The sequence below is a fragment of the Dipteris shenzhenensis genome, chromosome 14 (genome assembly GCF_047967505.1).
Source record: "Dipteris shenzhenensis isolate YYH24624 ecotype China chromosome 14, Dip_SZ_1.0, whole genome shotgun sequence".
NCBI lineage: Eukaryota > Viridiplantae > Streptophyta > Polypodiopsida > Gleicheniales > Dipteridaceae > Dipteris > Dipteris shenzhenensis.
In genome coordinates this window covers 36,044,687-36,068,879 of record NC_141609.1, presented here as the reverse complement: position 1 = coordinate 36,068,879, position 24,193 = coordinate 36,044,687, and the positions used below count along the sequence as shown (strand labels likewise).

At 43.6% G+C, this 24,193-nt stretch overlaps 1 pseudogene; it reads right to left on the bottom strand.

The window, feature by feature from the left end:
- Positions 1-18,807: 18,807 nt before the first annotated feature.
- Positions 18,808-19,203, bottom strand: LOC147894549 (sugar transport protein MST6 pseudogene; annotated as a pseudogene).
- Positions 19,204-24,193: the final 4,990 nt, after the last annotated feature.

Sequence of the window (24,193 nt, the reverse complement as noted above, 5' to 3'; positions counted from 1 at the left end):
TAACACACCTGGAACCGTGTTTTTTCATGGTTGTGCATGACACTAAGGCAAAAACAGTGTTTTATGCTTGATCGACCATGCAAAGCATATCTGATGGTGACAATACTTTGCGCGCACCTCAACCTAGTTGAAACGGACTTGTGTGCAAAGTGGAGCCCCCATCCAATAAGTACTTGTTTAATTAACAGACTTAGGACCGTGTTTTTTCATGGTTGTGCATGTAACTAAGGCAAAAACAGTATTTTATGCTTGATCGACAATGCAAAGCATATCCGATGGGCACAATACTTTGCACACACCTTCAACTAGGTGGAATTGACTTACATGCAAAGTGGCATTCCCATCGCATAAGTACTTGATCGGATAACACACCTAGCAGCGTGTTTTTTTTTATGGATGTGCATGACACGAGCAAAAATAGTATTTAATGCTCGATCGACCATGCAAAGCATATCCGATGGGCACAACACTTTTCGTACACCTCAACCTAGGTGGTATTGAAATGTTCTCAAAGAGGCACATCCATCCGATAAGTACTTGGTCAGATAACACACCTAAGGGCGTGTTTTTTTGCAGATGTGCATATCACTACGGAAAAAATGGTGTATAATGCGTGATCGACCATGCAAAGCATATCCGATGGTGACAATACTTTGCACGCATCTCAACCTAGTTGAAACGAACTTGCGTGAAAAGTGGAGCCCCCATCCAATAAGTACTTGTTTGATGAACACACTTAGGACCGTGTTTTTTCATGGTTGTGCATGACACTAAGGCAAAAACGATGTTTTATGCTTGATCGACAATGCAAAGCATATCCGATGGGCACAATACTTTGCACACACCCTCAACTAGGTGGAATTGACTTACATGCAAAGTGGCACATGCATCCCATTAGTGCTTGATTGGATAACATACCTAGTAGGCTCATGTTTTTTTATGGATGTGCATGACACTAGAGTAAAAATAGTATTTAATGCTCGATCGACCATGCAAAGGATAACTTGGCATGTCCATCTGATGAGTACTTGATTGGATAACTTCTCCCACCAATAAATTAAGTACTAATTAAAAATTATAATAAATGAGTAGATTATTAAAAAGAGACTAATATTTATGTAATTGTTGCTACTGCAGCTTGCTTGCGAAGGACTCTCACAAAGGAGATGGCTATAGATTTTTTTCCAGGGATGGATGTGATTTTATGTAGCAAAAGAGAAGTAGTTGCATTTGCTACAATCCATGATAGTGATCCCAATTCAGTTTGCCACTTTCGAAGACTTGGCGAAGATAAGGTGGCAGTTACTGTATCAAAGATTCTTAGCGCACATGTTGAGCTAAAGTATAAATGTGGAGATATGGAAACACTCGGAGATGTTATGCCCTACAATACATCCAACAAATCATTTATAGCATGGGACAAAGATGAGACTTATGCAACAGACATTATCAAGAATACAAAGTGCACCACCTTGGATTTTACTATAGGGGACATTTTACAAATGAGATCATTTGCAAATAAGACTGTAGCAGAAGGTGAAGTATTGGGATTTGAACAAGTGGAGGAATGGTCATTTGCATAGATGAGGATTCTAAAAGTCACTAATGATGGTATGGTTGATAACATAACATCCTTATGTGATCCCTACTATGAGGTAGGCAAGAATATGAGATGGAGCATGCAATTTTTAAACATGAGAAAGAGGCACGTGGTTTTCAATGATGAAGACAACATATACTACAATATCAAAGGACCTAAAAAGCGTGCCCATGTGCCAGGCTCTATCACTTCAAATGTGGATGATTTCAATATACTCAATTATAGAAGTGACATTTTATCTGGAGTGGATGAGTTCATTGGTTCCGAGAAACAAAATGATTTTAGAAGCGAAGCCTTATCTAGGGTGGATGAATTCTTGCACAGTGAGAAGGGCAAAGGTTTCAATAGCGATGTCTTGTCAAGTGTGGATGAGTTCATGCATAAACCTGGTGTCAATCAAGCTTGTGGATTTGTGAAAGCCATGCAAGATGTCCCAATGAGTGATGTTCTCTCAGGAGTGGAAGACTTTCAAGGTTCTCAATACTCTCGTAGAATATTGAATTCATTGAATGGTCCTAAGAGTATGTTAAAAACGAGGATGAGATCAACAGAGGATTATTCAATATTTAACTTTGATTGTGATATGGACAAGGATGCAACGACCAATCATGGATGCTTGGTTACAAACAAATGTGAGGAGAAGAAGTGCATAAATACAGATAACAACATGCACGAGGAACGAAAATGGTCATACATATGCATGAAGAGAAAGCGAATCCAGGCAGATCCACAAAAGCAACCAAAGAGGAAGAGAGTAATGAAGGAGGAGAACATGTTAAATGCATTGGGATATCTATGTTGCAAGCGAAGATGTATGCGCTTCATTGATCTTGCAGACATCAGGGAATGTAGAGGACACGTGTGGCAAAGAAGAGGAAGCGAAAGAAATGAATACCTTCTCACAAGTCTCTCTTGCTTTCTTCAGAATGGCAATAAAAGGCTAAGTTCAAGACAAAAGGTAACACCTCTCGTAAATGGAAAAAGGATTTGCAATAAGGCATATCGCAATATTACTGGATTATCCCATGGTACATATTGGGATTTAGTCACCAAGGCAAAGGGCGGCAACAAATTTAGCATTCACGGTAATAGAGGAAGGTCCAAATCAAGAATCTTAACTGTTAGGGCAGCAGCAATTTTGCAAGACTTCATATATGAAAATGCTTTACCTCAACCCCATATATCTACCAAACTCCCTAACGGTGACGCGATCACTGAAATGCACCTTCCAATGGGCTTGACAAAGCTCGAAGTATTTGACTCTATTGCAGAAAAGCAAAGGCAAAGAGGGGATGCCGTAGCTTCTTCTCATACTTTGTATACTCTTTGGAAGAAGAACTTTGGATATGTTAAAATCCCAAGGAGGCAAAAAATGTCAAAGTGCAATGTCTGTGATGATTTAAAGCAAGCGATTGAGAGTGCAACATGTCCAAATCAAAGGGAATTATACAAAAAAAATCAAAAATCTCATCATGACCTTATTCGACATTCCAGACAAAAATATGCATTTTGGAAGGAGCAAGCTATTTCGCATCCTGATGACTACATGTGCCTTATTGTAGATGGCATGGATCAGAATACAACAACATTGCCTCGTTTTGTTGCCACTCCACCTAAATTACAAGGAAAGCACTTTCTAAAGACACATCTATGTGGAGTGTTAGTGCATGGAATTAAGTTCTTTGCAGATATATGGATTGATTCCTTGCATCTACACGATAGCAATCAAGTCGTAACATCTATTATGAAGGCAATTCGCAATGTACATTCAGAAAAAGGTCGCCTACCACCAACTTTGAGAATACAAGCTGATAATTGCTGGCGAGAAAATAAGAATGTACTCATGTTTGCATTCTGCTCCATGCTAGTTGCTCATCGAATCTTCAATGAGGTCGAATGTGGATTTTTGTATGTTGGGCATACACATGAGGATATCGATCAGGTTTTTAGCATAGTCTCAAGGGAGCTTAAATGCAAGGATGTGGAGACAATAGATGACTTGGTAAGAAGATGTGGCAGGCAAGTTGGTGGTCGTAAGGAAAGCACAGTATGTGAGAGGCTCAAAAGAATGTATGATTGGAAGAGCTTCATTCTACCTTTCATACAAACGGGTGGTGATGCATTGACAGGTCATACCAATCCACACTACTTTCGTTTTTTTTTCTTAGATGAAAAACCCATAATGCAATGGCAACAGTATTCTCATGATACAAAATGGGAACCTGAAGAACCTTACAATCTCTTAACTTCAATTCCCAGCAAGGAAAGTTATCCAACATGGGCTCCTATACAAGAATTTAATGAGAGGTCTAATTGTGAAATAGAAGGATTAAAAGCATTTATTACATACAAAGAGGAAATGCTCCGGAGATATCCTGATTCGAATCCTACTTGGAGAGAACACACTACCACTATAATTAACAAGACACGAAATTTAATAAATGACCTTGAGAGAATGCGAGGCTCAAAGGATGTCAAGGAAGAATGCAATATGTTTTGGCCAAATGTTCATAACGATTTGCGCCCAGCTCCAGTCTTTGAAATGAATTTGTATCATTACTCCCACGTCCATATTGTGGACCAAAGAAGAGAGAGTTTATGCCACAAGTAGATATAGAGGTCGATTGTTTTGTTGTGGTTCGGCCATCGGATGATGAATATGAGAATGTGAAGTTTTGGGTAGCAAAAGTAGTTGATGTGCAAAGAGATGACCAAGGGAGAGCTACAACATTTACAGCGGTATGGTATGAACCAAAGGGCAGGAAGGAGAATATGGATAACAACACATTATATACTAATTGTATAATGAAGGAGTGGGTCCCAAATGATGAAGCGGTCTCTCAAGTTTCGATGGAGACAATCATAGTGTCTGGGCATTCAAGGGCAAAGAAATCAAAGAAGCACATGTAATATGAGGTAGAAGGAAAAATAAAAATACCACAGCAAACTATTTTGCATATACATGAATTTTTAAGGATGCTCGCCATGGAAGAAGTAGAAGGAGACAGTGCAAATGAAGAATGTCCATGATTAAAGCTTTGTATTGAAGTCCATTGAAGGATTTTATTTGGGTACTAGGCAAGGAGCCAATCCAAGACAATTATAATCAGAGTCATCACCTCCTATGTCAAATGAGAGTCAAAATATGCGCTGGATGTCACCCAAGGGTCAAGGCTTGCCAAGACAATAGGGAGTTAATGCAGATGGCACCTGGCAAGGGACTATCACATTGAGCAATAAGACAATGGGGAGTCAATGCACCCAAGGGGCAAGGCTTGGCAAAATGACTTGTGGGAGTTAATGCAGATGGCACCTGTATTTTGCACTGGATGTCACCCAAGGGTCAAGGCTTGGCAAGACAATAGGGAGTTAATGCAGATGGCACCTGGCAAGGGACTATCGCATTGAGCAATAAGACAATGGGGAGTCAATGCACCCAAGGGGCAAGGCTTGGCAAGACAAGTGGGAGTGAAATTATGCAGATGGCACCTGGCAAGGGACTGTCGTGACATTGAGTAATAAGACAATGGGGAGTCAAATTATGCAGATGGCACGAATTGAGGCTCTTTAAGAGCAACAATTTAAATTGTAAACATATGTTCAATCTAATATCATTTTGGATATAAAGACTCTAGCTGAGAGCAACGTCTCTCAATGTAATCATATAATAATAGCTATAATTGCTATTATACCTCTTTGGTTCAATACAAAACTTGGGTCTTATGGCATCATGTCTTCTTTCTATTTCTTAAAAGTTTTAAAAATTTTGTGCATATTGCCGAGTGACAATGTTATTTTCATGAAATATTTAAGTCTCCTTTCATGGATTTATAAATTTATCACGTCAACGAAAAACGTCAAGGAAAAATATTAAAAATAATTAAATTAACAAATAACTTAGATATAGCTAGAATTTCTAATATAGGATTATTTCAAATTCTTGCATGTTGGTGCAAAAGTATAGATTGAAAAAACAATATTTTTATGTGAATATGATAGTGCCACAAAGTGAACTTTTGATTTGGGAAGAATATTTTTAAAAAGTAAAATTTTGATTTGGGAAGCATATTTTCACAAAGTAAAGTTTTCATTTGGGAAGGATTTTTGGGCTTCGTCCAAAAACAACACAAAAAGTCCAAAATTAATGAAATAGGTGTTGTATATACTATTCTATCAATGAAGTTATGGATATCATCGCTAGAAACTTCATTGATAAAGAATAGTTGTGGCTTATGCCATGCTGACTCATTCTTGAAGAAGTCATCTTTTGAGACTCCCCTAAAGTTCACAAGCTTTCCAGACTCTATTGTAACCTCTACATTGAATTGAAAGCTTTGGTGCATATCTGTCGGCATCCTTATCTCGCTGATTAATCTTTCCACATATGCAACCACCTGTTGTGGGATTTCTTTTCTCATATAAGAGGTTACTATTTCTGACCCATCTTCATCCTTTTTAATCCACCTGTTTGTCCATAGCTTTACCTTGGGTGTTGACAAAGAAGCTATATGCTTCACCACATTATCGTCAATGTTACAATGAGTAAGTGGAATTTGTTTCTCAAATTCTTAATGGCACTATGCACTGCATCACGCCTCACCTGTACATTGATGCATTCTTCCATGCAACGGTCTTTGTCTTTTTTTCCAAAAAACCATTCTTTCTTTAAAATGTTTTGTGTTGCCTGGATGCATACTTGTCAAGTAAGTACTTTATAGGCATCCACATCCTTGCTGTCAACTCCTTCTTCTCCATTACCTTTGACTTTCTGGAGATAAACAAAGGAGCTTCATAGGTCAACTGTCCACGCTCACAAGCAATGCATGTTTCAAGCATCTCATTGAACACTTCAACAGGACGAAATATGATAGAAGTGTAGTCGGCATATCTGTCCCTCACCACCTTGAGGCTTGTCATACTTTCTTCTCGCTCTTGAGTTCCCCTAGGCACAACTGCACTCAAAGAAATATAGAAGTTCGTGAGTGTGTCGGCGTCTGCTTTTGTGACCTTTCGCTTCAAATCAGGATTTGGAGAACCAAATTTTGTCCATATAACCCTTGCCTTCTGTAAGACCTCTGATGTTGAGGATATCTTACGCTTTCCATGGACATAATGATTAAGTCTTTCGGACTCAATCAAATACTTGATCTCATGCTTGAATATACAGATTGTTGCAGGATAATAATGGAATGAACTTATCTTTGCAAATTGTTTTGGAGTGAGTCTTTTGCCCTCCTTTGCTTCCCTTGCGATCTGATTACAAGCATAAGCCCAATGTTGACCATCAATGGGCTGGAATCTACAATGAAGGAGGAATTCCTTCTTTACTTTATTTAGCATATTCTCACCTTGTGCCTCTTCGCCTTGTTCATGTGGAATATTTTTAAGAGTGTCTTTAAAGAATTGACTGAAGGTTTCCTCGAAATGTGTAGGCCCTGTAAATGTTATTTGATCGAGAAAACTATTTTTGTTAGGACAAAACATTATTGGGCGCAAGACCACATTGCTTGCCACAGGTTTCTTACCATCTCTCAAAGCCTTGTATATTTGCATTGCATAGGATATATCAAGGCTTCAGCTATTAGTAAAGAGAGTTGCAGCTTCCACATCTTTGGCATTCACAAACCACGTCCTTTGACCCTAGATATATCCCACATCATCATCTGTAACTGCTTCATTAAGATGCAGATTAAGATTTTTGATTGATGTGAGTTCATCTTGATCATCTTCAGCCTCGGGTTCTGAGTCTTCTTCATCTTTCTCTTCTTTTAACCATTTTTCATCCACATTATCTCTCTCTACAGTGGGACGATGTCTTTTTTTACTGCTTGGAACCGTGGCTCTTGCAGTACTAGCCTTTTGCATTTCACATCGTGGTTTGCTAGCAAGAGCTTCTAGCATAACTGTAGTGGATCGACCTTGATCTTCTTCAATTTTTTTGAATTCCCATGCACTCAAGGCTTGTGTTTCATCATCCTTAGTTACATCCACCATTTCTTGCTCTAGAAGTTTGCACTCATGTTCTACATGTTTGTGACAGTGTGTCTGTTCTTCTTGTCCCTGCATCGAAGTCTAAGCTTTTTGATCTCCTTCATGTGAAGATCCTTGAATATGAGAAGCATATTGTGCATCCTGAAAGTACTCAAACATTATCTTTGCATGCATCCTTTTTGCCAGCACACTAGGTAATTGCTCCCAAGTATATGAAAGAGTCTCCAATGCACTTTGCAGCTCTAGAAACTTTGATGGTTGAGGGGGAGGCATCACAAAGGTCTTTGAGTCTCTCCTTGACACAACAAAATGAATACCGCCAACTTCAAGATCTGAACTCTTTGTAAAAATATCCACAAATGTCTCTTTTGGCTCTATCATTATGCATACCACAAGGCTTGAAGTCATATCTTTTTTGAAGAAAGTAGCATCCCATGGATCTTCAACACCATTGAACTCCCTTTTTGACATAAGTAGAAAGAGTCTCTTTTCCTTTTGATGAAGAAACCAAGCTCTTCTACCCATGTGATATCGAGTCCACTTACAAAATCCATTGGGGCTATATTCCTTTCCTTTGAAATTCAAAGTGACATCAGAAACCCATTCTCTGATCTCAGAGTCATTTAGGATAGCCACCACATTAGTTGATTGCTCCATAATCCTACAAGAAAAGATAATGAAGAATTTAGATACATACAAGTAAAGTACAATATACAACCCTTGATACAATAAATGTGGGAAATAGCCCAAAAGGCTTTACAAGGCTTCATATGGCAATAAATGTGAGAAATAGCTTAGAAGGCTTTACAAGGCTTAAATATTTGTACAAATGTAAAAAAATTAGCCAATAAAGCTTTACAGTAATATAAAATGTCATCTAGTGATAAAGCTTCAATCTTCGTGAAGACATGTAATCTGTCCATCCATTGATTTGCCCTCTAGTCATAAAGCTTCAATCTTTGTGATGACATGTAATCTGTCCATCCATTGATATCTGTGCACTGATACCCAACTGATGCAATCTACCCACTAAAAACTGTTCCACTGATATCCACTTATGCAGCCCACATGATATCCACTTATGCATCCCACTGATACTCGTTAAATAGTGAATGGTCGGGTTTATTACAAGGCGCTTCATATGACAATAAATGTAAAAAATAGCATAGAAGGCTTTACAAGGGTTTTTATGACAATAAAGGAGCTTAAATATTTATACAAATGCAATAAAAATAACCAATAATCATCAAGCTCCAATATGTCCCATGACATATAATTTGTCCACTGATATATGTAATCTGTCCACTGATATCTGCTCATGCAATCTGCCCACTGATAAACTTCTTGGTAGATGGTAAAAGGTCTTATTTAATAGCATGTTATGAGTGTTAAACCGCATGTGAGTGAAGGGACTGACAACGATTAGGAACTAGTTAGAAAAATTTGAGCATGGCTTCGATTGGCAACTTGGAGAATTGTCTCTCTTCTAAGGCAATCTAATCTATGCTAAACTATGCTAAACCAACCGTCGAAGTGAAGGAAAGCAATAAATAATTTCTTTTTCTATGTTCATTTTAATGTGCTGGGGTTTAAGAGGCTTAAATATGCAAAAGAAGGGGTTTTGATGTAGAGGCTAAACCTACATGTGAGATAAATGAAGAACAAGTATCTAAAGAAAAGTTAACATTTTTCAATTTAAAAGATGAATATATATAAAAATATTATCTCACCTTCAAAACAAACCATAAATTCACTCTTTTATAATTTTTTAAAAGTACAATATAAAACATGTAAATATATAAAACTCTCTTTACTCTCTCTCTCTCTCTCTCTCGACTCCTAAATCTCTCTGTAGCCATAGTCAAGACACCTCATTCTCTCTCTTAATCTCTCTCTCTCTCTCTCTGACAACTCTTATGTGTTTCCCTCTCTATCCTCATCCCACTCATTCTGGCTCTTAGTTTATCTCAACTCTCTCTTTCTCTCCCTCCCATGGCAGCTAAGATTTTTCATTCTCTCTCTTTATCTCTCTCTCTCCCCCTAGGATTTGTAATTATTTCTCTCTCTCTCTCTCTCCATCTCTCTCCTCTCTCTCTCTCTCTCTCCTCTTCTCTCTCTCTCCCTCTCTCTCTCTTACCCTCTCTACCTCCCTACCTCTATCCTCTTGGCCACTAGGATTTGTCATTCTTTCTCTCTCTATGTCTCTCTCTCTCTCTCTCTTAATCTCTCTCAGCCTTCCTCCCTCCCTCCCTCCCTCCCTCCCTTGGCGGCCACAGCTACGAGAAGTCTCTCTCTCTCTCTCTCTCTCTCTCTCTCTCTCTCTACCTCCCTCTCTTGGTGGCCACGGCCGCTAGAAGTTTCATTCTCTCTCCCTCTCTCTTTATCTCTCTCTCCCTAAGTCTCCCTCCTCTCTTCTCTCTCTCTCTCTCTCTCTCTCTCTCTCTCTCTCTCTCTCTCTCTCTCTCCCTCCCCCTCTCCCTCTCTCTCTTTCTCTCTCCCTAAGTCTCCCTCCTCTCTTCTCTCTCTCTCTCCCTCTCCCTCCCTACTCTCTCCCTCCCTCTAGCACAAAAATTTCATTCCTCCCTCTCTCTCCCTCTCTCTCTCTCTCTCTCTCTCTCCCTCTCTCTCTTTCTCTCTCCCTAAGTCTCCCTCTTCTCTTCTCTCTCTCTCTCTCTCCCTCTCCCTCCCTCTCTTTCTTTCCCTCCATACTCTTCTAGTAGAGAAGTTTCATTTCCTCTCTCTCCCTCTCTCTCTTTCTCTCTCTCTCTCTCTCTTTCTCCCTCTCTCTCTTTGTCTCTCCCTAAGTCTCCCTCTTCTCTTCTCTCTCTCTCTCCCTCTCCCTCCCTCTCTTTCTTTCCCTCCCTACTCTTCTCTCTCATTGTTGCGAGGAGACTCTCTTCTCTCTCTCCCTCTCTCAGCTCTGTCTTTCTTTCCCTCCCTACTCTTCTCTCTCATTTAAGGAGCCCCTCTTCTCTCTCATTTAAGGAGCCCCTCTTCTCTCTCTTAATCTCTTGTCTCTCTCCCTCTCTCTTTCTCTCCCTCCCTACTCTTCTCTCTCATTTCTCATTCTCTCTCTCTTTCTCTCCCTCCCTCCTCTTCTCTCTCTTAATCTCTTGTCTCTCTCCCTCCCTACTCTTCTCTCTCATTTCTCACTCTCTCTCTCCCTTTGGTGGCCATAGCCCCGAAGAGCCCCTCTTCTCTCTCTTAATTTCTCTCTTTTCCTCTCTCCTCTTGCCACGTTTCATTCTGATAAACATCTCTCTCTCTCTCCCTCTCTGTCCCTCTCTCTCTTTCTCTCTCTCTCCCTCTCTCTCTTTCCCTCTCTCTCTCTTTCTCTCTCTCTCCCTCTCTCTCTTTCTAATCTCTCTCCCCCTCTCTCCTCTCTCTTTCTTTCCCTCCCTACTCTTCTCTCTCATTTAAGGAGCCCCTCTTCTCTCTGTGAATCTCTCTCTCTCTCTCCCTCTCTCCTCTCTCTCTTTCTCTCCCTCCCTACTCCTCTCATTTATCATTCTCTCTCTCATTTCTATTCTCTCTCTCCCTTTGGCGGCCACAGCCACCAAGAGCCCCTCTTCTCTCTCTTAATTTCTCTCTTTCCCTCTCTCCTCTCTCCTCTCTCTTTCTCTCCCTCCCTATTCTCTCATTTCTCAAATTTAAAAACTCAAATATAAATAAAAAACTAATTAAAATAGAACTCAAAAACTCAAATAAGAAACTTACTTAAAAAGAATTGTAATGCCTTCTAAAAGACCCCCCTCCTCAAAAACTTTAACAATAAACTAATTGAAAAAGAATTGTAAGTAAAGAAAAAGAATTACAAGACGAATTTTAAGAAATAGAACTCAAAAACTTTAACAAGAAACTAATTGAAAAAGAATTGTAAGTAAAGAAAAAGAATTACAAGACGAATGAAAAAGAATGCAAGTACTTGGAAAAAGTGAAAAAAGTAAGGCTCCGCTTATCCTTTCTCTTCTGCTCTTGGTTGCTTCAATGAAATGAGGAGAGAGTTAGAATGAATGAATGGAAAGAAAATTATATATAAGAAAAACTAGCCCACTCCTCCTACGCATAAATTTGAATTTTTAAAAAAGAGAGGGAAATTTGAATTCAAATTTGTGTTCAACATTCTTCTCATACTTTCTTCTCGTACGTTCCTTTTGAATTCAAATTTGTGTTCAACATTCTTCTTGATACCTTCTTCAACATTCTTCTTGATACTTTCTTCTCGTAAGTCCCTTTCATTCTTCTCATAAGTCAAATCTTATTTGTCGCTCTTGCTTGTGATAGTAAGTCAAATCTTTCCCCTCCTCCCCTCCCCTCCCCTCCCCTCCCTCCGCCGCCAAAACCCCTCCGCCCCTCTGTCCCCCCTCGACCCCTCCCCCCCCACCCCTCCCCTCCCGCTCTCCCCTCCCCTTCCCCCTCTGCCCCCCCCTTCCCCCTGATGGCCCTTCCCCCTAATGGCCCTCCCCTCGCCCTCCCCTCCCCTCCCCTCCCTATGCCACCAAAACCCCTCCTCCCCTCCCCCCTCCCCTCTCGCCCCCCTTCCCTTGGAAGGGGGCGCTAGCCCCCCCCTTTTCACCCCCTGCCAACCCCTCGCCCCCCCTTCCCCCCCTCCCACCAGCCCCTCGCCCCCCTCCCACCCCCTTCCCCCTCCCCCCCCCTCCCACCCCTGCCAGCCCCCCGTCCCCCTTTCCCCCCTTCCACACAGCTGGCGGCCGCGGCCGCCAGCCCCCCCCTTCCCCCCCCGCCCCCATCCCACCCCCTTCCCCCTCCAACCCCCCTTCCCTAGGGCTGGCGACCGCGGCCGCCAGCCCCCCCTCCCCCCTTTCCCCCTGCCCCCGTCCCACCTTCCCCCTCCACCCCCCCTTCCCCAGGGGTCGCCAGCCCCCCCTTCCCCCCCCCGCCAGCCCCCGCCGTCCCACCCCCTTCCTCCCCCCTTCCCCCCTGCCCCCCTCCCCCCTTCCCCCGGGCTGGCGCAATCACTAGCCCCCCCCTCCCCCCTTTCCCCGCCCCTGCCCCCGTCCGACCCCCTTCCCCCTCCACCCCCCCTTCCCCAGGGTTGGCCGCCAGCCCCCCCCCTCCCCCCTTTCCCCCCCCCTTCCCCCTCCACCCACCCTTCCCCAGGGCTGGCGGCTGTGGCCGCCAGTCCCCCCTCCCCCCCCGCCCCTGTCCCACCCCCTTCCCCTTCAGCCCCCCCCTCTCCCCCCTTTCGCCCCCCTGCCCCCGTCCCACCCCCTTCCCCCTCCTCCCCCCTTTCGCCCCCAGCTGCGGTCGCTAGCCCGGGGGAAGGGGGGAGGGGGGCGCCCCCATCCCACCCCCTTCCCCCTCCACCCCCCTTTCCCAGGGCTGGCGGCCATGGCCGCCAGCGCCCCCCCTCCCCCCTTTCCCCCCCCGCCCCTGTCCCACCCCCTTCCCCCTCCACCCCCCTTCCCCAGGGCTGGCGGCTGCGATCGCCAACCCCCCCGCCCCCCTACCCCCTTCCCCCGGGCTGGCGCGGCCGGCAGCCCCCCCCTCGGCACCCCCCTTTCCCCCCTGCCAGCCCCCTTTCCCCCTCCACCCCCCACCCCTTCCCCCTGGACAGGGGTGCCAACCCCCCCCTCCCCCCTTCCCCCCCCGCTAGCCCCCCCCCCTCTTCCCACCCCGCCCCCCTTCACCTTGCCCCCCTTCCCCCCCTCCCCCCTTCCCACCCCGCCCCCTCCCCCCCCCTTTCTCGCCCCGCCCCCCTTCCCCTCCTCCAGGGGGGTGGCGACCGCTCCCCCCCCTTCCCTTTCCCCCCTCCAGGGAGGCTGCCCCAGCCCCCCCCCCGCCCCCCTTCCCCCCTCCTTTCCCCCCTCCCCCCCTCGACCCCGCCCCCGCCTCTCCCTCCCCTCCTCCTCCCTTCCCTCCAGCCCCTCCATCCTCTCCTTCTCCTCCCCTCCCTTTCTCTCTCTAGTTTCTCTCTCTTTAAATTTTTTAAAAAAAATCCAGATAAAGAATTAATCAAAAAATTTTGCAAGTACCTGGAAAAACTTTGTAAGTTTGCTCTTTCTTGCTTTCTTGCTCTTCCTTCCTTGCTTTCTTGATTGTCCTTGCTTTCTTGCTTCAATTAATGAAATGAGGGGAGAATGAATGAAGAAGGAAGACTATATATAAGAAAATTTAGGTTTTCCTCCTCTCCTATTGGCTTTCCATTCCTCCCCTCTCTCCTATTGGCTTTTCATGTATCCCCTCTCCCATTGGCTCCCATTACTCCCCCTCTCCCATTGGACCCCCATCCCTCATCCCAATCTTCCATTAGCCCTCCCCCCATCCATTTTTTCTTCCTCCCCCATTGCCACCACTCCCATCCCACATTTCCACCACGTCCCATACTCCTCCCATTTCCCAAAATCCCATATTTCCCCATCTCACCCTCCTCTTTTTCATCCCCTATTAACTCCCCTCACTCATTTCACTCCCTTATTATCCTACTCCCCTATTACCTTCCCCTCTCCCATTCCATTCTTCCCTCCCCACTCTCACTTCCACTTTCCATTACACTCACTTGCCATTTGAAAACTATTAATATATTATTATACTATTTTTTATACTTATTATCATACACCCCTATTACTTCCCTCTCCCATTCCACTCCTCCCTCCTCACTCCCACTTCCACTTCCCATTACTCACTTGCTATACACATTTGCAAACTATTAATATATTATTATATGATTTTTTATACTATTTGCAAACTTACATGTGGGCAAAATCACAGGTGTCAAAGCGATCCTATTGTGGTCATACAACAACTGTGCTTTTATTCAAGGGCGTATTTATCCTCATCAACAAGCTTATTTGCTCAAGGTATGAAGTGCATAATTTGTGCACTAGGTGTTCACTTTATTGTATCAAAATTGTTTGCCACACACACACACATATACACATACCGAGAATTTTCTAATATTATCGCATCTACATTTCTTCGATGGGCACAAAACTTTGTACACGCCTCAACCTAGGTTGTATTGACTTGCATACAAAGTGGTGCACCCATCCCATAAGTACTTGTTTGGATAACACACCTCCAAACGTATTTTTATGACGATTGTGCATAACACTAAGAACAAAATGGTGTATAATGTGAGATCGACTATGCAAAGCATATCCAATGGACACAAGACTTTGCACGTTCCTCAACCTAGGCTGTATTGACTTGTGTGCAAAGTGGCATCCCCATCCGATAAGTATTTGTTTGAAAAATACACCTACGATCGTGTTTTTGGACGGTTGTACATGACACCAAGGCCAGAAACGGTATTTAATACTCAATCTACCATGTAAAGCATATCCGATGGGCACAATACTTTGCACGTGCCTCAAAAGAGGTGGTATGGTATTCCATGCAAAGTGGAACACCCATTCAATAAGTACTTTTTAGAATATCACACCTAGGACCATGTTTTTTGTTGGTTGTTGTCCATGACACTAAGGCAAAAACACTGATTTATGCTTAATCGACAATGCAACGCATATGCGATCATCACAATACTTTGCACACATCTCAACCTAGGTATTATTGACTTACATGCAAAGTGGCGTGCCCATCCCATAAGTACTTAGTCGAATAACACATCTAGGACCGCGTTTTTTGACAGTTGTGCATGACACAAAGGCAAAAACAGTGTTTAATGCTTGGTCGACAATGCAAAGCATATCCGATGGGCACAATACTTTGCACACACCTTCAACTAGGTTGGAATTGACTTACATGCAAAGTGGCACGCCCATCCCATAAGTGCTTGATCGGATAACATACTTAGTAGCGTGTTTTTTTATGGATGTGCATGACACTAGAGCAAAAATAGTATTTAATGCTCGATCGACCATGAAAAGGATGTCCGATGGGCACAACACCTTTCGTATGCCTTAACCTAGGTGGTATTGAAATGTTTTTAAAGAGGCACACCCATCCGATAAGTACTTGGTCAGATAACACACCTAATGGCATGTTTTTTTGCGGATGTCCATATCACTAGGGAAAAAATGGTGTATAATGCGTAATCGACCATGCAAACAATATCTGATGGTGACAATACTTTGCACGCACCTCAACGTAGTTGAAACATACTTGTGTGCAAAGTGGAGCCACCATCCTATAAGTACTTATTTGAATAACACGCCTACCATCGTGTTTTTATATGGTTGTGAATGACACAAAGGCAAAACGGTGTTTTATGCTTGATCGACAATGCAAAGCATATCCGATGGGCACAATACTTTGCACACACCTTCAACTAGGTGGAATTGACTTACATGCAGAGTGGCATTCCCATCGCATAGGTACATGATCAGATAACACACCTAGCAGCGTGTTTTTTTATGGATGTGCATGATACTAAGGCAGAAATGGTATTTAATGCTCGATCGACCATGCAAAGCATACACAATACTTTTCGTACACCTCAACCTAGGTGGTATTGAAATGTTCTCAAAGAGGCACACCCATCTGATAAGTACTTGATCAGATAACATACCTAAGGGTATGTTTTCTTGCGGATGTGCATATCACTACGGGAAAAATGTTGTATAATGCGTAATCGACCATGCAAAGCATATCCGCCGATGGTGACAATACTTTGCACGCATCTCAACCTAGTTGAAACGGATTTGCGTACAAACTAGAGCCCCCATCCAATAAGTACTTGTTTGATTAACACACTTAGGACCGTGTTTTTTCATGGTTGTGCATGACACTAAGGCAAAAACGGTGTTTTATGCTTGATTGACAATGCAAAGTATATCCCATGGGCACAATACTTTTCACACGCCTTCAACTAGGTGGAATTGACTTACATGCAAAGCAGCACGCCCATCCCATAAGTTCTTGATCGGATAACATACCTAGCAGCGTGTTTTTTTACAGATGTGCATGACACTAGAGCAATAATAGTATTTAATGCTCGATCGACCATGCAAAGGATATTCGATAGGCACAATACTTTTCCTACACTGCAAGCTAGGTGGTATTGAAATGTTCTCAAAGAGGCACATCCATCCGATAAGTACTTGGTCAGATAACACACCTAATGGCGTGTTTTTTTGCGGATGTGCATATCACTAGGGAAAAAATGGTGTATAATGCATGATCGACCATGCAAAGAATATCCGATGGTGACAATACTTTGCACGCATCTAAACCTAGTTTAAACGGACTTGCGTGCAAACTAGAGCCCCCATCCGATAAGTACTTGTTTGAATAACACACCTAGGACCGTGTTTTTTCATGGTTGTGCATGACACTAAGGCAAAGCGGTGTTTTAGGCTTGATCGACAATGCAAAGCATATCCGATGGGCACAATACTTTGCACATGCCTTCAACTAGGTGGAATGGACTTACATGCAATGTGGCATGCCCATCCCATAAGTGCTTGATTGGATAACATACCTAGCAGCATGTTTTTTTACGGATGTGCATGACACTACTGCAAAAATAGTATTTAATGCTCGATCAACCATGCAAAGGATATCCAATGGGCACAACACTTTTTGTACACCTCAACCTAGGTGGTATTGAAATGTTCTCAATGAGGCCTACCCATCCGATAAGTACTTGGTCAGATAACACACCTCATGGCGTGTTTTTTTGCGGATGGGATGGTGACATTACTTTGCACGCACCTCAACGTAGTTGAAACAGACTTGCGTGCAAAGTGGAGCCCCCATCCGATAAGTACTTATTTGAATAACACACCTACGGCCGTGTTTTTATATGGTTGTGCATGACACAAAGGCAAAAATGGTGTTTTATGCTTGATCGACAATGCAAAGCATATCCGATATCTACAGATTTTCTCCCATACTCTCGTAAGAGATGGCTTCCAAGTATATGACATTCTTCTCCAAAAACCATGAAGAAAGATTGCACGTGAAGGTGCATTTGGGTCATTGTAGAATCTCAAAAGAAAGGATTTACTAGAAGTTCAATTTGCAAAAGGGCAGGTTCCATGTGTTCCAAATGATTATAGAGGGACAAAATTGCATAGAGGATAGAAGAGTTCCAGTTCTGCTTCCTGTGGTGTATGACCTTTACAATGGAAGGAGAGTTTCGGAGCCATTTTTCATCTCCAAAAGATTTGAAGGACATGTCCTCTTGTCAGAATTTCTCCCAAACAACTATACCAGCAATTCCGAAGCAACATGTGGATGTAAAAGGGAACGGCACCTCCTTTGTTGAAGAATCTAGCTTGAGAGAGAAGGTTATGCGGCTTGCACCAAAGTCCATTATTGCAAAATTCATAGAGCGTGCTAATGAGCATCATCAGGTACACGATTTATCTTCTTATTCTAATGGGAATATTGTTTTTGATTTGCCTCTTGTGGATGCAAATGTGAGCAGAATGGATGGAATGCAACATGCATATGATCCACACAAGTGGTCAAGAACACACCCCACTTCTATTCCATCTTTGTCAAAAATTGCTAAGATTAGGGTCAATCATTGTGGTGGCTCATTTGAATGCACAAACCCATTATGTGGTTTCCTTCATTATGTGGTTTCCTTCTAAGACACAATAGACCAAATACTCGAGAGTGGAGAGGTCGAATCATAAATGTTTTAGACATAGGAGACCTTGGTGCTAAGAATGGTGTTGGGGTAAAGGGCAGTGTGCCCACCCACTTGTACACTGCCCATGTATACTCATATATATATGATAGAGGAATAAGCTAGAGTAGCTTTTGCTCCACCACTTTTGGTGTCTCCTTATCCCTTTGTGTGTGCTCTCCTCTCCTATAACTGGTATCAGAGCGGGTCGTGGTGTTCGATCTATGGGGAGATTTGCGAGGGCTTGTGGTGTGTGCGGATCGAGCATTGAAGGAGCTTTGGATCGATGTCTCTCATGGAGAAGACGGGGCAGCCATAGCTATGCAGATCTGAGCTCGGTAGCTCAAGGAGAAGAGCCTGAGGAGAGAGTTCAGTGGAGCTTCAAGGATTTTAGCTTGGAGTACCTAGATTTGGAGCTAATGTAAAAGGTGCAGGATTGGAATTCATGATGTGGGCTGCACTCTACAAGAACTCCATCTCTGATTTGGTGAAGCTCAGGTGACAAGGGTGGCCATCGTTGAGAATAATGCGCCAGTCTAGATCCAGCTACTATGGAGCTTGCTATTGATGCAAGGTTGGAGTAGATTCGAAACAATCTTATTGCATTTGCTTGAGTTCGAGCCTTTAGGAAGGAAGAATGGGATCATGATTGCCATCACCAAGTGCGCATGTCCCGACCATTCTCGAGATAACCTCGCTCAATCATGCTATTGGGTGTGTCTGGCAAGAACGCGGAATCCACAGTCATGATAACCGCTGGAACAACAGCTGGTGCTAGAGAGACTCGCCATCCCCAGGGTGTAAGGTGCTCGGTTCCAAAATTGATCAGGTTTGAGCATAGAATTCCGATGGTGATGGCTAGCTGGAACATGATATTGAGAGCTCCGTGAATCTTTGGGGGAGCCATCTCGAAAAGATACATAGGCATGGCCTGATTGGAAAACCCAACACCCATACCGAGCAAGATGCGGTTGCTGATGAGCATGGCAACATCCTTAGTGCCACCATTGATGGCAACACCGGTGAGGAAGCTAACTCCACCAGTGAGCATGGAAGATTTTCTTCCAAATGCGTGAGTAACAGTGTAAGCACAGAAAGATGCAATGAGACCAGCGATGTAAAGTGAAGAAGTGAAAGTGGTGAAGAATTGGCTATTGAATTTATAGCAATCATTGGGGCTGTTGTGCTTGTTACGTTCGGCGAAGGGGAAGGGCAAATTTAAGCAGTGAGCAAGGGTGTTCTTATGTCCACAATAGAGAACAGATCACGCACAGAGACTCAAATAAAAATCCAAAACCTTTGTTTTGCAATTGTCCCAGGTTGGCCTTCATCCATAACTGCACAGTTATTGGCCATCTTTTAACCCCTTTCCAAGGTGATTTCCACTTCACATAAAGTGATTTTGCGGGAGCATTTGCACATCGTTTCCAGAACTTATTGTTGCACTGTGAACAAGGAAGCGCAGCAAGCATACAAGGAAGCTGCTGTTCCTATTTTTATGACAAAACAGTCATTTTCAGGACTAAATAACTCTTTTCTGGTGCATAATTGCACTTTGTGCCGAACCGGAAAGTTGTAGTTGCAGAACAGACTACAACTTTGCTTTTGGAAGCAAGTTGATCCGGTATACGCTACAGGAGTTACAGCCTCTGCAAAATCACAAAAAGTTACAGTCTACTATCTATTTGTGACCAATGTGCAAGAAGCTATTTTTCAGGTGAGAATCTCTGAGAATCCACAAGGATTTGGCTATTGAGGTCAATTGACAAGTAGCAGATCTTTCTACAAGCTACATCTTTTTTGTTTATAGCTTTGGCATCCAGTCTTTCGGTGAAAAGATATCACTGTTTAAACACAAGGATAGCGTGTTATCTTGCCCAAAGTGGCTGTGAGGTATTATTGTAGGAATTTCTCTTGCACAACAGTGAATTGGGAACTCACAGTAACTTACAGAAAGTGATTGGGATCTCACTTTAGTCCAAGGGTATTATTTGTTGAGATATCGAGCTCCACTCGCGATATGCCAGGGTGACCGTTGTGCATTTATGTCACTGACTTGTTAGCTGCAGATGCGGTTGGTACACCGCCCACGAATAATAGTTGGATGACAGCTATCCTTATCTACTCTAGTTCATGGCTTAGTTAGTATGCCACCTTAGTTAGTTGAGTTTGGTTTGAGACCCACATATAGGGTTCTTCTATTTCTTTGTACTAGAGTTCTTTTGGCTTTCACAACTAAGAAGAGGAAAACTGTTTTCAGCCTCCACCTGTGTGTGTATTCCCCCTTTGTGTATGTGAGAAAGCCGCAAGTGAGACTCCTTCCCTCTCTCCCACTATCTTCACCTGGTATCAAAGCCTTGTTCGTGGTAAGGAGCTCAAGAAAGCAAACCAAGTTCGCGGGGTCCTGGTAAGAGGACCAGTGTTGCTTTCATATTTCGAGTTTGGGAGCAAATCTCTACAGGTAGCACAGCCAGAAGTGCAAGAGTGCACTGTCTCAGATTGAGACGCCCTTCGCGGTGTGGCGAGAGCGCAGTATATGCTGCAGGTTTTGAAGGCAATTTCGGGGCCCATTTTGAGGCCCGTTTTGAAGGCGTAAGTTCTTCGCAGGCACTCAGAAAAAGGCCTTGTTTTTGCTGTGCGACCACTGCTCTGCTAGTCGATGAAAAGTTGCCGCAGAAATTACATCGTATGCTTGTGTGCATAGATTTTGGGCGTTGCGGAATCATGCTTGTTGCCTGTTGATGCAAAATTGTCACTAGGAAGTGACTGTGTGGTCAAATACCACTTTCGCCAGTTTTGCAGATCTGCCCGTGTGAGGCAAAAGCTGTGTTTTTCTGCAGTGACAGAATATTTTGTAGTGTTCTGTAACGGCGTCTGATTCTCTTTCACAGATTGTCACTGAAAAGCTTGACAAGAACAACTTCTAGGCATGGAAGTTTAGAATGACGAATTTCCTTATGGGAAAAGGCTATTGGGAGTTCTTTACAGGAAATGAAGAAGAACCAGTTCTTCCTAATGTTCCCAATCAACAGGAAATGCAGGCATTTAAAGGATGGCATGAGAGAGCCAGAAAAGTTATGTACTGGCTATCTATCAATATTTCGGATTCTATGATTGTGCATATTTAGGATGCAAGTACGCCAAAGGAGGCATGGGATACTTTGTCGAGAACAAGAAATCTAGGAATGGAAGGAAACTTGAGAGCACATGAAATGGGAATGAGAGTGTATCGGAGGAAGCCCAAGAATCGAGAGAAAGTCCATAGGAGAAGAAACGAGAAGAAGAGTGTGTGGAGGGAAAGTAGAGAACAAGAAACAAGAAGAAGAGTGAGTGGAGGGAAATTTGGAAATGGAAAAAAATACGGGGAGGAAATCGGAACATGAGTTGGACGCCAGATGGCTTAAAAATAGGGGGACCCTAGGGAGCAATTTACCAGTTGCTCGGCTGGTAGTGGCAAGGGCCGACAAATGCAAAGGAGTGCCTTTAAGTTGAAGGCTGTAAATTTCATTACATTTCCAAATACTAATAACAGCCCAGCTGTCTTCTTCGTCTTTATTCCGTTTCTGCCACGTAGCCCTCCGGGTGCCTTTGTTAAGCAATAATGCACTAGCTAAGTCACTTACGAAAAACTCAGTCTCCTTCATCACCTTATCATATAAGTTCTGAGCTGTATACTGGCTATACCAGAATCGACGGCATCGTGAAAAATTCAAGCATTGACTGTTCTTTCACCTGATTTCTTTTTGCACCTCGTAAGGAAATTTTATACGTCTTCTCTTTCTCATCAGCTTTTCTACGTCTGCCTCTTCTTCTTCATCTTCTTCTTTTCCTTCTTCTTCTTCTGAGCTTCAAAGTTCAAGCTACAACGGCCTGATGCATTTGTTCATGCTTGGCTTACTCATTTGCCTCTACAAGCACGGTTTGCCTCTATAAGCCGACCATCCCCTTCCTTCTCCTGCATCCAGCTGAAAATTCCCAAAATCCAAATCTCCCGAACCCTTTTCATCTTCTCCTGAACCCTTTCCCGGAATCCTCACTCCCGTTTCCTCGCTCATCTACAACTCCTCCTTCGATCCCAAGATTTACGTCGACCTCCCTTCCTCAACTCCTCCTTGGATCCCAAGACTTACGTCGACCTCACTCCCTCACACCTCCGCTGCTTTCCACCTCCTCCCTCGCACCCCCAACGGCTCCTTCTCTCCAGGTCTCTCTCTCTCTCTCTCTCTCTCGAAGGTTGTGTTGAGTACGCCATTTCGAGAAGCAGCCAAAGACAACTATTGTGAAGGTGTTTGTGGTAGTATGCCATTTCCTTTTGCGTCCATTTGCATTTTCATTTCTTAGCCGTTGTCTCAAGGCCTTCATCTTCTGCTCGGTCAAAGGGTGCTTCTTCGACCCTTCTATAGTTGTAGGCATTTGTGTTGATTGTAGTGGGTTGCTCGTTGTTGGAAGCTAGAGCTCTTCGCTTCTGCCTTCTCCTCTACTTTGCAGTTCGTCTTCTCCTTCGCACAGAACGACTCTACAATTCTTGGTATGCTTTGTGCTTCTTGTTATACCACGTGAAGACTCCATTCACCCTTTGTCTCGCTCCACCTCTACTTGCATCAGTCGTCCTTTGTCTTGGGCCTTCACACAATCCTTTGCAGCCACAGCCTTTGTCGAAGCCACAATCTTGTCTTAATGTTGTCATCTTGTATCTCTCGCACTAGCTGCGAAGACAGGAATAACTTGGACGATTTGTGCTTGCTAGTTGTCGTTTCCTCACTTTCAACCCCTTTCGTGCATTCTCATTTGGCAGCCGCCCGACGGTTTTCGACCCATATGATGTTTTCTGGTGGCTGCGTTCTCATGCAGAGAAATCTACGCAACTCCTTCCGCATTGTTTGTACTTCTTCCGCTGTTATTGTTCTAATGCCTCCTACGTGATCGATGTCTGATGCGGAAACAATATTGTTTTAATGCCTCCTCGACCCTTCTTCTTTGCCTGAAAGTCATTGTCTCGGTTTATCATTGTTCGCCTCCACCTGTTCGCTTCCTCCGACCCTTCTTCCTCGCCATCTCTGCCTCCAACGTTGGCCCCCTCTCTCCGACCCTTCTTCCTCACCTTGACCCATCCGTAGCTTCTCTACCTTCTTCTCTCAGTGGGATTTATTTTCGAAACAAAAGGGGGGCTCGGCGCTGGGAGGGGGGCTCGGATTATCCTTCCAAATGGCTTCGCCATGCTATATCTACCACTGATGGTACAAGTGTCAGATCAGATGACTCAATATATGCAGGTGTGTCTTGCTTGTGACAGTAGAGACTAAGAGCTTTGGAAAAATAATGGGAAGATCCCTTAAAGTAGGAGCGATAAGGGATGTTCCTCGAGTGTCCAATGGTGCCAACCAATTGGTCCCGTAGGTAGAGGACCCGTAGATAGATTTCAAGCAGTGCACTAACTATTGAAATAGAAGACACTCTGTCGCTTGGAAGAGAAGATAGTGATTTCTTGCGTGTACGGTACTTGGGCGATCTCTTGACGAGATTCTTCGCCACAGTCAAAATTCCACAATCTAGATGGATTTGATGCAGACCACAAGACAGGCTATTACTAGATATTTCTAGTTAATCTACTCCGTGGCCAGGTGACACACATATTCGATTCCTCAACCAACTCCTCACGACAGTCCATCTCCATCTCCACCCCATTGCCATACTAAACTTTTGACATTTCTTCCTGAGCAACATCTGCAACTCACAGAGCCCTTCAACAAAGCAAACCGAGGGGCTGAGCCCCCCTATCAATATCTCTATTTGTTTTCTTTTGGAAGCAAATGGGGGGCTCGGCGCCGAGCCCCCCCTACAAGTCTTCGTAATGAAAATTTTTAATGGCAAGGCAATGGACGAGAAGTATAGAAGAAGTAATGTTTACTTTCCCCAAGGATTAGTGCTTGTCTTATTCCTGTTGTTTGCAACAAGTTGAAAATGGGGGCTTAGTAAAACCTACACGTCTGTTATTGGAACAATCATGCCCCCCTATCAATCTCAATTCCAATTATTTGCAA